Source organism: Alligator sinensis, unplaced genomic scaffold (assembly GCF_000455745.1).
Source record: "Alligator sinensis unplaced genomic scaffold, ASM45574v1 scaffold978_1, whole genome shotgun sequence".
Classification (NCBI taxonomy): Eukaryota; Metazoa; Chordata; order Crocodylia; family Alligatoridae; genus Alligator; species Alligator sinensis.
The window spans coordinates 822,770-835,313 of record NW_005842220.1 but is presented as its reverse complement, the minus strand read 5'-3'; the positions used below and the strand labels follow the sequence as shown (position 1 = coordinate 835,313).

General features: G+C 40.5%; 1 protein-coding gene across 9 annotated transcripts in view; it reads right to left on the bottom strand.

Annotated features, from left to right (window-relative positions):
- OSBPL3 (oxysterol binding protein like 3) overlaps positions 1–12,544 on the bottom strand; it is a 153,240-nt gene that overhangs the window by 118,872 nt on the left and 21,824 nt on the right. Inside the window, exon 3 of one of the 9 annotated variants that reach the window (XM_025208103.1) lies at positions 4,520–4,916. The exons of the other annotated variants lie outside the window; for them this stretch is intronic. The gene's annotated coding sequence lies outside the window, so the exon portion shown is untranslated. The remainder of the gene's footprint in view (positions 1–4,519; positions 4,917–12,544) is intronic. 9 annotated transcript variants of the gene reach the window in all.

Sequence of the window (12,544 nt, the reverse complement as noted above, 5' to 3'; positions counted from 1 at the left end):
TCTTTCCCTTATGCAGGCCCCAATTAAAATGCTTAAATGGAGGCAAAATGTCCATTATGCAATATAAGAGAGTTCATGATTAAATCTAATAAAGGGTGAATGTTTTCTTAACAAGATGAAGTCTACCCTTTCCCTCTGGCAGCACCACAAAGCATAGGATTTCAGTCTAAAATAATCCTACTTCTTTTTCAGACGGGTAACTATTTTGTGAGCTCAATAAATACTGTTTTACTTAATCAGTAAAAAGAGGGGCATCCAAGTCTCAAGAAAAATACTCTTTTTTCTACTTTTATTTTTTCCATCATCCACTGCTTTCTACTACACTGATCCTCTGTCTGACAGAAGGACAAGATAAAGTGTCACCTCCCTGAAGAAACCACTATAAGGCACCTAGGGTATGAATAGATGTAGTTCTAATTTGGATTGTGGCCATGCCAAATAAACATTCGGCGCCATCCTAACTAGAGCACCTCAAAACATGTTGGAGCGGATGCTAATGTGCTGCTTTATAGCTTGGGGCTGATGAATAGAGATCCAGCATCTCAGCCACAATTCCCCGGAGGCTTTGAAAAACAGCAGAGTAGAAACAGCATAGCCTTGTGGGTAACTGACCCCATGGCTTCTGCTCTGTGCTTTGGGCAACTGCAAGGCTAGTCAGGTTCATGTACGCTGAATTCCAGACAGGAGGAATGAGAAGAGAAAAACAGAGAATGAGTCACTCAAACGGCAATGTTATACTTCCTTTACCTGTTAATATTTTCATGCCAGGATCAAATATTTCAGCTCCCCATCCCCACATCATAGGGTTTATAATCACTACTCAACTGCTAGAGAATGGCCACCAATTGCACTCGCTCCCTGGGCTAAATCTAAGCTGGTTTTGCTTTGCCATTGTACTACCTAAAATAAAAGGCTGTCTGCTTTTCTGAAACCTCCTGTGTGAGGATTATTCATGTTTTCCACAAGATGCTCTCCTACAAAGTGGCAAAATATTCTCTTCCCTATTATATATTTACTTTTGATAAGCAAATAAACAACTTCAGAATCTAGGCAGATAAAAATAAGTACAGGACTACGCAACAACTTGCTCTAACAAAACACATTGGTAAGAGAACATTACAATATTTACTATATTATAAAAACCAAGCGAGACCAGTGGTCAACCACATACTGAAAAATACTGTTTACTTGAATAGAAGACAACCCTGACTATAAGACGACCCCACCCCCCAATAATTAGATTCTATATATTGAAAATGTATAGATTTGTTATAATTTTCCAGGTATAGAATTTAATTATTGGAGGTTTGTTTTGAATTTATCCCCCTCCCACTGCTACAGGAAGGAAAATAAGTCTGGAGGGCCAAGTGGACCGCTTTGCACTCTGCTTCCCCTTCCAACATTGTCCCCTGGTATCCCTTTTTCCCTGCCCTCTCCCGCTCCTTGCTGTCAGATCCTGCTCTACCCAAGCACATGAAGGAGGGGCAAATTTGAAAATCATAACCTTCATATTAAACATAGCTCTAGCAATTTGCATATAGTACCCATGAACTTACTTCATCCACAATTAAAACATTACTTTTTGAAACTGCTGCAAATTTTAGCACAGATACTCCATAAACACACTTTTGAGCATGACTTTTGCCCAATGTGGGCTATGTTTTATAGACATGCTCAGTGCTGGCTACATTTAAAATCAACTTCATAATTGGTTTCCACTGCTAAGCACATGTTGCTTTTGGCAATAGTTTAAATGATAGACAATGTATTTAGTGGGATTTCCTCGTATGTAATTATAAAATGAGAGCCATTTTTCCTCTGACAATTAGGGGGAGGGGGAAAAGGGGAAAACTAATTTTGTATCTGAGTAAACATGGTAGCAAGCAAAGACATGTAACATTTAGGGTGGTGCTAAAAAGTGGTGTGCACAAGTTCTGGTCTTGTTTTTAGTCACAAAAGTTTACCTAACCTACAGGGCTGAATTAGCAAGTGTTCCTAAAGGCAAATGGTGTGCACCTGCTCCACAACAGTAAGGTAGAAGTACTCTGGAATGGAAAGAACATGGACTGCCTTTAGGAAAGGGAATACAGAATTTCATGTTGAAAAAAATCTGTGTCAGGCTACCAGAAACCAACTGATCCCTTTCCTTAAGGGGTAGACCAAACCAGAAACATCTCTGTCTCAAATGACCTGACATTTTTTTTTTTTTTTATATGGAGAGGAAAAAAACAATTTCCCCAACAGCTTGAACAAGCGTGCAAAAGGTTATCTTCTTTAATCTGTAGTGTTGAGCCATGTTAATTAGCATCTAAAAACACTCAGTTACAAAACCTTTCTATTCCCCTCCCTATCTTGTGACAGATTATAAACAATTATAAGAGATCGAAACCAATGAGCTTAACTCAATAGTGACCAGCCCTTAATGAAGGCACTGCTTATATTAATATCTACAAATATAGAAATGGTTTTCTTCAACGTTCATAGCTTTGTTTACTGAAGGCAAAATATTAAATTAGACGTTCTAGCTAGTAGTAAGAGTTTAAAAACTAAGTACTTTTTTTTCCTGTCAATGCTACTTATGCAAAATTCAGGAGTTAAAATAAAGGGTATGATAAAGACTGGGAGGGAGGGGGAAAGGGGGAGTGTTAACAAACAAACAAACAAACAAACAAACAAACATTAATAATCCTACTTCCTCATACAAGTTTCATTGTAATGCCTTCCCCCCATCAACATTTTTAAATGTCTAACAACTTGTTAGTGACAAATAAATATGCTGCTCTCAAACTATATTAGTTGAATAGCATTAAGTGTTCTAATAAATGTTATTAAAGTTGGGATTATGTATTTTAATTCTGTGTTTCAGTGAGAAAGCCACATTACAAGAATTTAAAATTTCTACTGACATTAAGCTCTTAAAAAAACAAACAAACAAAAAAAAAAAACTCACGTTGCAGGGATCATACCAAACCACCAATTTTGTTTCATAATATATCTTCTTTTAGGAAGGTAGCATGCTTAAGAAATGGGAGTGTACAGCTATATATCCTTCTATTTTAGGAAAAAAAAAAAAAAGATATCCTGTAATTTTTAACATTTGCTTAAGATCAAATATTAAAGACTACAGGATATTTTCTTCTCTAAAACAGAAGTCTATTTAGCTGTAAACTCCCATTTTTTAAGCATACTACCTTAATAAAAGAAGATATACTATGAAACAAAATAGGTGGTTTGGTATGATCCCTGAAAAGAGTGCAATTTTTTTTTTTTTTTTAAACCACATACCCACCCCTTTTATTTTTCCTCCCTCTCTGACATGGAAGAAGTAGGCTTCATATATTTTTGAGGGAAAACAAAAACCAAAACACCCTAACAAAGAAAAGATCTATATTGGGTCAGCGCTTTATGATCCAACAGGGTTAAATTTGCCCAACTTTTGGAAGGGGGAACAAGGGGAGCAAATTAGTGGTACAGAGTTAAAACAGTTATAAACAGCAGCTTGCATGCCCAAATCTTCAAAAATATTTTTGCATTTTGGGGGCATGTCTCTTAAAATAAGTGCCACACACATACAAACATACCACCCCCCACCCCCAAAAGTCTATACATCAGCAGCAGATATGCCAAGACATGCCTAGATATGCCTAGAAAAGACCCGAAATGTAGGTGTATAGTTGGGTATTTTTTCACTTGCCTCTGATGCAGTGGGAAAAAACCATACACAGTTCACATTTGACCCTGAAGTGTCCATCTCCGAAGGAGTAAATACCAAAGGGTTGGTCAAAGCCAACATAGCTGCCAAGTAAAGCATACCAAGGAGATTGCAAGGCAGTATGACCTTCAGTAAGTCTCAGTTTTGTATGTTTAGTTTCCTCAGACATTTCACTGAAGGTCCAATAGGCATTACAATGGGATTGCTGATTTTCCAGCATTCATAACACTACTGTCAACATTCATCACCATAAATCCTATACAATGCATTTTTCATTACTAAGGTTTTAGTGTTCTAAATGGGAGAGCAGGTATAATGATATACAAACAGGACTGATGTAAGCTGCAGAGAGTCCTTGGATAATAAAAGAGAAGCCAGTACAGGAGAAAGCAGCATTACAGTGCAGACAGACATAACACTTGAACCATTCCAGGAGTTTCACCGATTAGGAAGCGATTCATAGTTGTCCCTGGACAGAAATGTCTACCCGTACACTTCTAAAGGTTCTTCTAAGTAGGACTGCCATGTTTTAGGGACTGCACTGCTGCCAAACCACCACCAAGAAGTGATAGGCTACTCAGACCATCATGCCTTCCAGGGGTCATTGCCTGGATTTTTCCAAGGATTCCCTTAGAGAGGGAAGAAACCAGAATTGACTGGACGCTGAGGAAGAGGAAGATGCCACTGCCTGCAAATTGCAATTGCAGTTTTCTGCATCTGCTTCTCAAAAAAACTTTGAGTTAAAAAAAAAAAAAAAAAAAAAGAAAGAAAAAGAAAGGCTTATTGTGTTTAATAAGGAACACTTACATTTTACCAAAATGTGTATGGTGAGCTGGGCACGCACAGGTACACAAGGCAAACAGCCTAGACCCCATCACAGGAAATAGACCCCACTTGGCAGGGGTGGTGGCCCCATGCTCATTTAGGGCATGAGTATGGTAGAGAATTGAAGGACTGAAAGGTGCTGAGGGGGGCTGTTTGACCCCCTGCTTGTTGCAGAGGGTGAAGTTTTCTTATAGCAGGAAACATCTGCCACTTGCTCAGGTGTGTATTTGGTGTGAGGGAGGGTGAAGATGGAGCCACTGCAGAACAGGTACTTAATAGAATAGAACATCTGTTAATTCCATCTCAAAATGTGAAGTCAATTAGCCCATTAGTTGTTCTTCACCCCTCTGTGTCACAATCTTGTAGTCAGGCCTGGGACCTATAAGCATGGAAATGAAAATAGCTAGTGCAGGCAAAAAACAAATTTAAAAGAATTTTTTTTAAAATTGGAGTTGTGGGGTGGGGAGGGTGCACCCAGCCCCTTGGAAACCAGAAGGGGGCCACATAGCAAGCCCCCCACCCCACCTGGTACTTGGCTACCTATTCCAAATGATTCTGTGACCCCCACCCAGGGTCCCTAGCAGGGAAGTGAAACCAAAAACAGATGCTTTCTGCTTTCCTACCCCTGCAGACTATGGTCTCTGTAGGCAATAGATTTTTGGGCACTAGAGCTTGGTCTGTATCCCAGATCAACCCCTTGCCCTGCATGGGTTTGGCAGGGATGGGGAACAGGAAGGGAGTGAGAAGTGATGTAGCTTGGAGGACTGACCAGGCACTAGGCATGGAACGCTCTATGTCTGCAAGTAAAACATGCATTGAACCACTTCATACTAGATTTTCCCAGCGTGCTTTTGAAACAATCCAGCAAATTTAAGAAACACTCTTTAAGTGGTGTGCTCATCTAAACTCGTGGGGCACTTTTACACGTGCTCTGGGGGTGGGGGCGGTGCTTTAATTAGAGTGGCTCCAAGAGTCGCTCCAATTAAAGCGCTGCTGCATCTTGTGCATCGGCATCCCTTAAAAATGGCAGCGGGGGTGCTTGAACTAAAGGTCATTCAATGAGCTTTAGTTCAAGCACTCCCACCACCATTTTTAAGTGCGGGGACATGGATATGAGATGCGCAGGAGGCTGCTGGAGTGTGGCAACTGCCACGCTCCAGCAGACCCAATTAATCGAGTCTGCTGCAACGCACTGGAATTCCAGCATGTTGGTGCAGCCTCCACACTCTTGTATAGGCACCCTTGGGGTTTAAAAGTGTATTTAGGACATTCCAAGCACTACATCTGCCCACACCCTTAGAAACAGTCCCACAAAATTCTAAGCCAGTCATTCCCCTTGAAATTTTATTCCTTCCACTATATTTTCTTCTTGTTCAAGGGAGCAGCAAGAAAATCTTTAAACATGTTCCTGCCTATTGATTTTCATCACCAAGTGCTGTGTTTTTAACTTGTTCAAAACCATTCAATGAATTTAACACAAATGTTCTTAAGTCTGAGTTACTAATGAAGCTTTTCCAACACGCTAATTGATTATAAGAAATTTGCTAATAAGATGGCATTACTTCAGCTGTAAAAGCTGAAATATTATTATTAGCCTAACAAGTGTTCTTACAGCCAGGCTGAACTTTTGAATCTTAGAAAAGTAGGGCTGGAAGGGACCTCTAGAGGTCTAGTCCAACCCCCTGGGCCTGAGGCTGGGAGCAGAAGGCTGCAGAGAAAGGTAGAGTTTTCTTTTCATACTAGTTCAAAGGCTTGTTCAATTCTGTTCTGCAGAATTCCACTAACTCTGAGTTTGAAGCCAATGGCTCTGCAAGATACTCTTATGCAGTACCAAGTACATGTCTTTGAATTTGTTCTTCAGTGTCACCACCAGTAAAATGAGATACTTATTTTTTTATAATGGCATAAGGATTTTTTTTTTTTTTTTTGTGATGTGCACCAAAATTCTTGGAGGAGAAGAAATAGATTAGCACAAAGCATGTTACTTTGCTGCTAATGTACAGAACAGACAAACATAATCCCCACCCCCACTTCTACCTCTGAAATTAATACCAAAAACACCACTCTAGCCAACTGTCAATGTGAAATGATTCTGCAGCAAGCAGACATTTCTCTTGGCAAAATTCAATTGTCTTATTCTTACAAAGCAACTATCTACTTTGGCAATAGTTCTCCAGTTGCACAAGCCAATGGAAATGCTATTAATATGACTTAATGATTTATTGAATTTTTTAAAAGTCCTTTAACTACCATGTTAAATGTGCTATAGTAGATATTACAGCAGAACACCAAGTACTGTATTATATATTCTTACAGAACCTGCACAGAACTACTTGAGCTGCAAATTCTCAGTTTAAAATGGAAAAGCTTTAGGTCACTACTTCAAAAGCTGAGACTTTGATATACCAAATATCAAACCTGATGAATATAAAGCTATCAAGTACCAGACTTTCCTACCATACAGCTGTTCGCTGGACTATTGGAGAAAAGTCTTTATATAAAGAGCATTTGACACCTGACAAGATTAAGTTTCAGGCTAGCCAATGCTAGGGGCACATTGGAAATACAGTCAAGTCCCAAGGGAGCAGATAGCTCAGAGCCCTTTCTGGCTAATTGGAGACTTAACTATCAGGCTAGAGATGAGCCTTCTGCTGCCCCCTCCACTCAGAAGGTTGCTTGGCTCACACTTGTGACAGGGTCTTGGAGCCAAAAAGATTCCAGAGAATGTATCTGGTGTAAAGCTTAAGGATACGATACCAGGAGGAGAACAGCCTGACATTTGTCTTAAACTGCCTCTCTTCGCTCAGGAAGCTGAAAAGGATGGTTATCACAAATGCCTAAAGATGTAAACTAACATTTGAAAATTTTGTTTGCTTTTCCTTGACTAGTAATAACATTGCCAAAAGTTGCTGGTAACATCTATGAACACAATCATCTACATCCAATTAAGGTTATTAACTCCCCTTTAGCTAGTCTTTAGCTTCCAAAATTCTGACAACTGGACTCAAAGATTCAATAGCACTGGCACATCTTCAACCATGCTATCTGCTTTGCTTTTCACTACTCCACTTTTGACCCTATTAAGAACAAAATTAGCTCTGGAAGATCAAGTGTGTGCTAAGAGTTACTTGCATATACTCATAAATTAAACCTGTTAAAGACAGATTTACTACAAAACACCACTACATCTGTTGCTTATTCTTTGATTCACAAGACTTCCAAGCTGTTGGTTAGTTCTACAGAAAGAACAAAAATATACTACACTGAGAAACCAGTGAAGCAAGACAGCAGTGTATATACTAGTTCATGAGGTGGTGAATCACGTCTCTTGTTTAAAATTTCAAAATATTTGCTGCACACACACTAGCTTCACAGTCAACTCGGAAGTGACAAGTTGTAAAAATGTTTTCAGTGATAACTGAATGACTTCCCTCATACCAGCAGCTTATAAAATATATCTAATAGGCCTCAGTGTGATAAATATATTCATTCCTCCTCTCACATCCCAAGCCTCCTATTTAGGACATAACCAGGGTACAATGCAATACCCTAAAAGAAGATTAAAGGATTCGTCTTGTGTCTGACAGCAGTGAATTGCACCTTCCACACTGAAACTGGCTCCTTGCCTTCATTAAGTCTGGAGAGAGAATAGCAACAGGATATGTAAGTGACTCACACTGGGTAGCCCCTCTACTTATAAAGGAATATGTTCAGATTGCTTGTACATCTTCAGTCTATGAAGGCCTTAGACTACAGGCCCCACCATAATTTGTGATACGTTCAAACATCAACATATCAAGCCTTCATTAAAAAGTCTTTATTCCTATCAAAAGCTGCTCTACTCACCAAGTCTGAAGGTTTACTATGGACATTTCCTTAAAAAAAAAAAAAGATATCCAAGTATTCATAGCTCCTGCTCTCTTCCCGAAAGATAATAGGACATGAGGTAGAAATCAGAGTTAGGGAGGCTGTACTATAACCAAAGACTCAGGAGCGTAACTAGAGTGGGGCAAGTGGGGCTCCAGCCCCTATCTATGAAGGGGTGCCAGTATCGCCCTCAGGAATCTTTGCCATGACAGGGCTTGCTCTGTGCTGCTCTTGCCCACCCATAGGAGCCAGGCAGGGCAGCACTGCACCCACTAGTGTATGTGGCAGGTAGGGGAGCAAGTAAAGTGAGTAGACCAAAGCTCCCTCCCTGAAAATAGGGAAGCCTTTACTAGAACAAATATAACCCTACACCCAAAATCTATGCACCAGAAGATGGGTGTAGGGGGATATTTTTTTAGCGTACTTCTTAATGAAGGTCATGCCAACAGCAAGAAACAGAATGCAAGGCAAGGGCCTTTTCATATTATTTATTTATTTATATATTACACACACACACACACACACACACACACACACACACACACACACACACACACAATTCCCATCAAAACTAGAACAAAAAAGGGGGAGGTGTGGAAACATTTGTTTTGGGTTTTTTTTTAAAGAAATCCTATTTGAAGAAAACAGGCTCTCCTTTCTGTCCTCAATTCACTGAATTTTTGTATCAGTTATCTGTATTTCATAATTGCTTATTTAGTCATTATTATTCATTTCCCCTCCCCCTCCATTTATACTCCTAATGATGCCATAATTGACTGCTGAGCTGCTCACAAAGCACTCCAGTAATTTTAAAACACTAGGACTTACGCTTTATTAGTTTATTAATAGATTTTTAAAGAGACAGTACTTAAAATACTATAGCCAGATGATTTAAAAGATATTGTTAAACTAAAAAAGCTGAAATGCTGTATGTACACTAGCACGAAATACCAATCCAAACATTTGATTTGTATTGCCACCCAAGATTAAAGCACTAGAATAGCTAACAAGGCACCATCCCACTGACATTTTCTTCTCGTTAGAGACTACAGTGGACAGAGGCAGTTTTAGGGGGAGGGCAGCCGGGAGGAAGTGGTATGGGTTTAAATTACAAAGAAGTTTAAGTTTTATTAGACAGACACACCCAAATCCACTGACTGGCACTTCAGTGACTCACAATTTGTATATTGAAAACTTCTTACTATTGAAGTGATAGAATTCTCTTGATAAGTTTAAGCTTGTACTATTTATACCTATAGAACAAGAGTGGGAGGGGGGTGCAAACAGGTTATCTTCCAGTGATAACAACAAATCACTACAACCTGCATAATGGAATATATAAAATAGAATCTTAGAGACTGACACAAATTCAGAAGAGTATATATATTTAAACCATCTCTTTCACCAGCCCCCTTAATTCATCATGCATGCCACAGTTCAGTTTATAAAAACAAAGAAAAAAAGGCTGGTTTTTGCCCCATTTAGAAAAGTGCAATGAGCATCCTTTTAAAACATCCCCCCCCCCAAAATCTTTCAGTCATTTCTACAGATAAGGAAAAAAAAAATTGATGTTTGAACCTGAAGGGGGGGGGGGGGGGGGGGGGGGGGGGAAGGGTTGTGGTGGAAATCATTGAATTTCTACCCACGTTTAGTTCTTGCAAAGTGGAAACATTCCTAGGTCACCGGCACATTATACAGACTAACTGAACTCTTTCCTCAACAACATTTGGTATGAGAATGACACATTTTCAATTTTTTATTTTTTTCCTAAAAGGAAAACAAATCTACACTGGAGCAGCTACTGAGTCTTGCATTAACAGTCCTGCATTTGTAAACTTCATCAAAAACACATGCCCAAAACGGATTTCAGAAGTGTTTCAGGTATGAATTACCAAAATGGAAAAGGCATGTTAAAAATATATTAAGAAAGTATGCTTGCCAAGGGTGACCACAGCTCAGGAAAGAGCTATGTAATGCAGCTCAGTTCCTTGCAGCACCAAGAAAAAGAAAGAGGAACCACTAGCAATGGACCATTTCAAAACTGCAAGGCAAAAAAGGGTTTGTTTTGTTTGGTTGGGCCCCCCACCAATATGAAATCTATGCTGCCAAATGTATTTCTGGGGTAGAAGTAGTCTACCACATGGTAATAAGATGGGTATTATGCAAGAAATCTCTGGAGCAGTATAAATGCTTTCCAAATGCCATAATTTAAGCCTTATGAACCAAAGCTATCAATAAGACACAAATTTTGTCAAGAGGGACTATGCATTTGTATGCAACAGTTTGAATAAGCTACACTGTGAAGAAGCCATTTACAAAGCCGTTGTATAGTATTTGTTGTTTTAAACTCCTTTGAGCCAAATGTAACTTCCCCACAGTTTATCTATTTTCAAAAGGAGAATATGAGGGCTGTTCAAAAAGTATTGAGACTGATGCTGTAGGAAACAAAATATTTTATTTACAGGGATTTCAGCTTAGTCTCCTTCAAAGCATACTCCTTCTGCAAGCCACACACTTCTCCCAATGTTTCTGCCATCGTTGGAAGCGTCTTTGATAAGCAATTTGTAGAATCGCTAAAAGTTGCTCAGTCGCATTTTGTTTTACTGTTTCCACATCACAAAAATCTTCCTCCTTTCAAGGTTCTCTTTAGTTGAGGGAAGAGAAAAAAAAAGTCACATGGGGCCATATCAGGTGAATATGGAGGCTGCAGCACTAGTGGGCAACATTGTTTGGCTAAAAATTGCTTCACAAGCTGTGCTGAGTGGGCAGGCGCGTTGTCGTGGTGAAGCATCCAAGACACCCATTTTTCTGGTCGTTTCATTCTCAAATCGCCAGTTAGAATTGAATGACATGAACCAACAGAAATTCCAACTTCTTCTGCAAATCTCTCCGACAGTCAATCGCCTTTCATTTCAAACCGAACTGCAAACCACTGTCACAGTTTCATGATACTGAAGTGTGTCCAGAACGCTGACTTTCAACCAATGATCATCCTTCTTTAAACTGATGATACCATTCAAAAACTTGCATGGCTCATAGTGTCATCATCAAATGCTATTTTAAGTAATTCAAATGTTTCACTTGCTGTTTTCCTGATTTTCACGCAAAATTTAATGCATGTTGTTCTGGACACTGACATAACGAAAGGGGGCACGAGACACAAATGATCTTACTTGAACCACTGGCCACAGAAAACTGGGGAAACACCATGAGCTGCAAACCTGCCCAGAGGAGTCCCAACATGCCCAGACATGTACATCAAAGCCACACCCCCCCACCCAATACTTTGTACCACAAATACATGTTCAGTCTCGATACTTTTTGAACAGACCTTGTATTTTCAGGTTAGACAGAAGTACAGCATAGGAGTCAGGAGACACTGGCCTGACATTATGGACTCTGTCACTTTTGTGCTCCGATTATACACTAGCATGTATGGTTTCACACCAGTGTCCAAGCTTTGATTGCCCCCGTGAAGACCCCACATTGATCTGTCTGAAGCGCATTTATAGCTGTCAGCTACATTACACAGGTACACAGAGCTGGTCCAACCATTAGGCAAACTAGGTGGTCACCTAGGGAGCCAAAATTTGGAAGGCGCTAAAATTATATGCAGAACAAAACAGGAACATAATTCTAAATAACAGCCCTGGCTGGCTACAGCTCCACCTTGGACTGGCCCTGCCCCCAACCCTGCTAGTGCCCCTCATTCCTGACCTGCAGCCCCTGCCCCCAAGCCAGTGGTGCCCCTCATTCCTGCCCAGTGAACCCACCCCACAGGGCCAGGGCTCTAGGGGCCGGTCTCCAGGCTGCTCTCCCCATAAAAGTTCATTCTAGACTTCTTATTTTCCTCTATATTAGAAGTGGTGGGGGCGCTAAGTTACCTAGTTCGCCTAGAGCACCAATTACCCTTGGCAGAGGCAACCCAAGCAGGATGCGGGGCCCGGGGCAAATCAGACCATACGGGGCACTGCCTCCACTCCGATCCCACAGGCCCCAGTCTCAAAGAATCTGCCGTCACCATTAGGGATGGTGGAGGGGGGCAGAATTAGTGAGTGGCTGGACACGGAGCCGCCGCTCCACCCACCTCTGCACTGCTGCTGCTCTGCCTTGCTCCACGGGGGGCCCCCCCAAAGCATG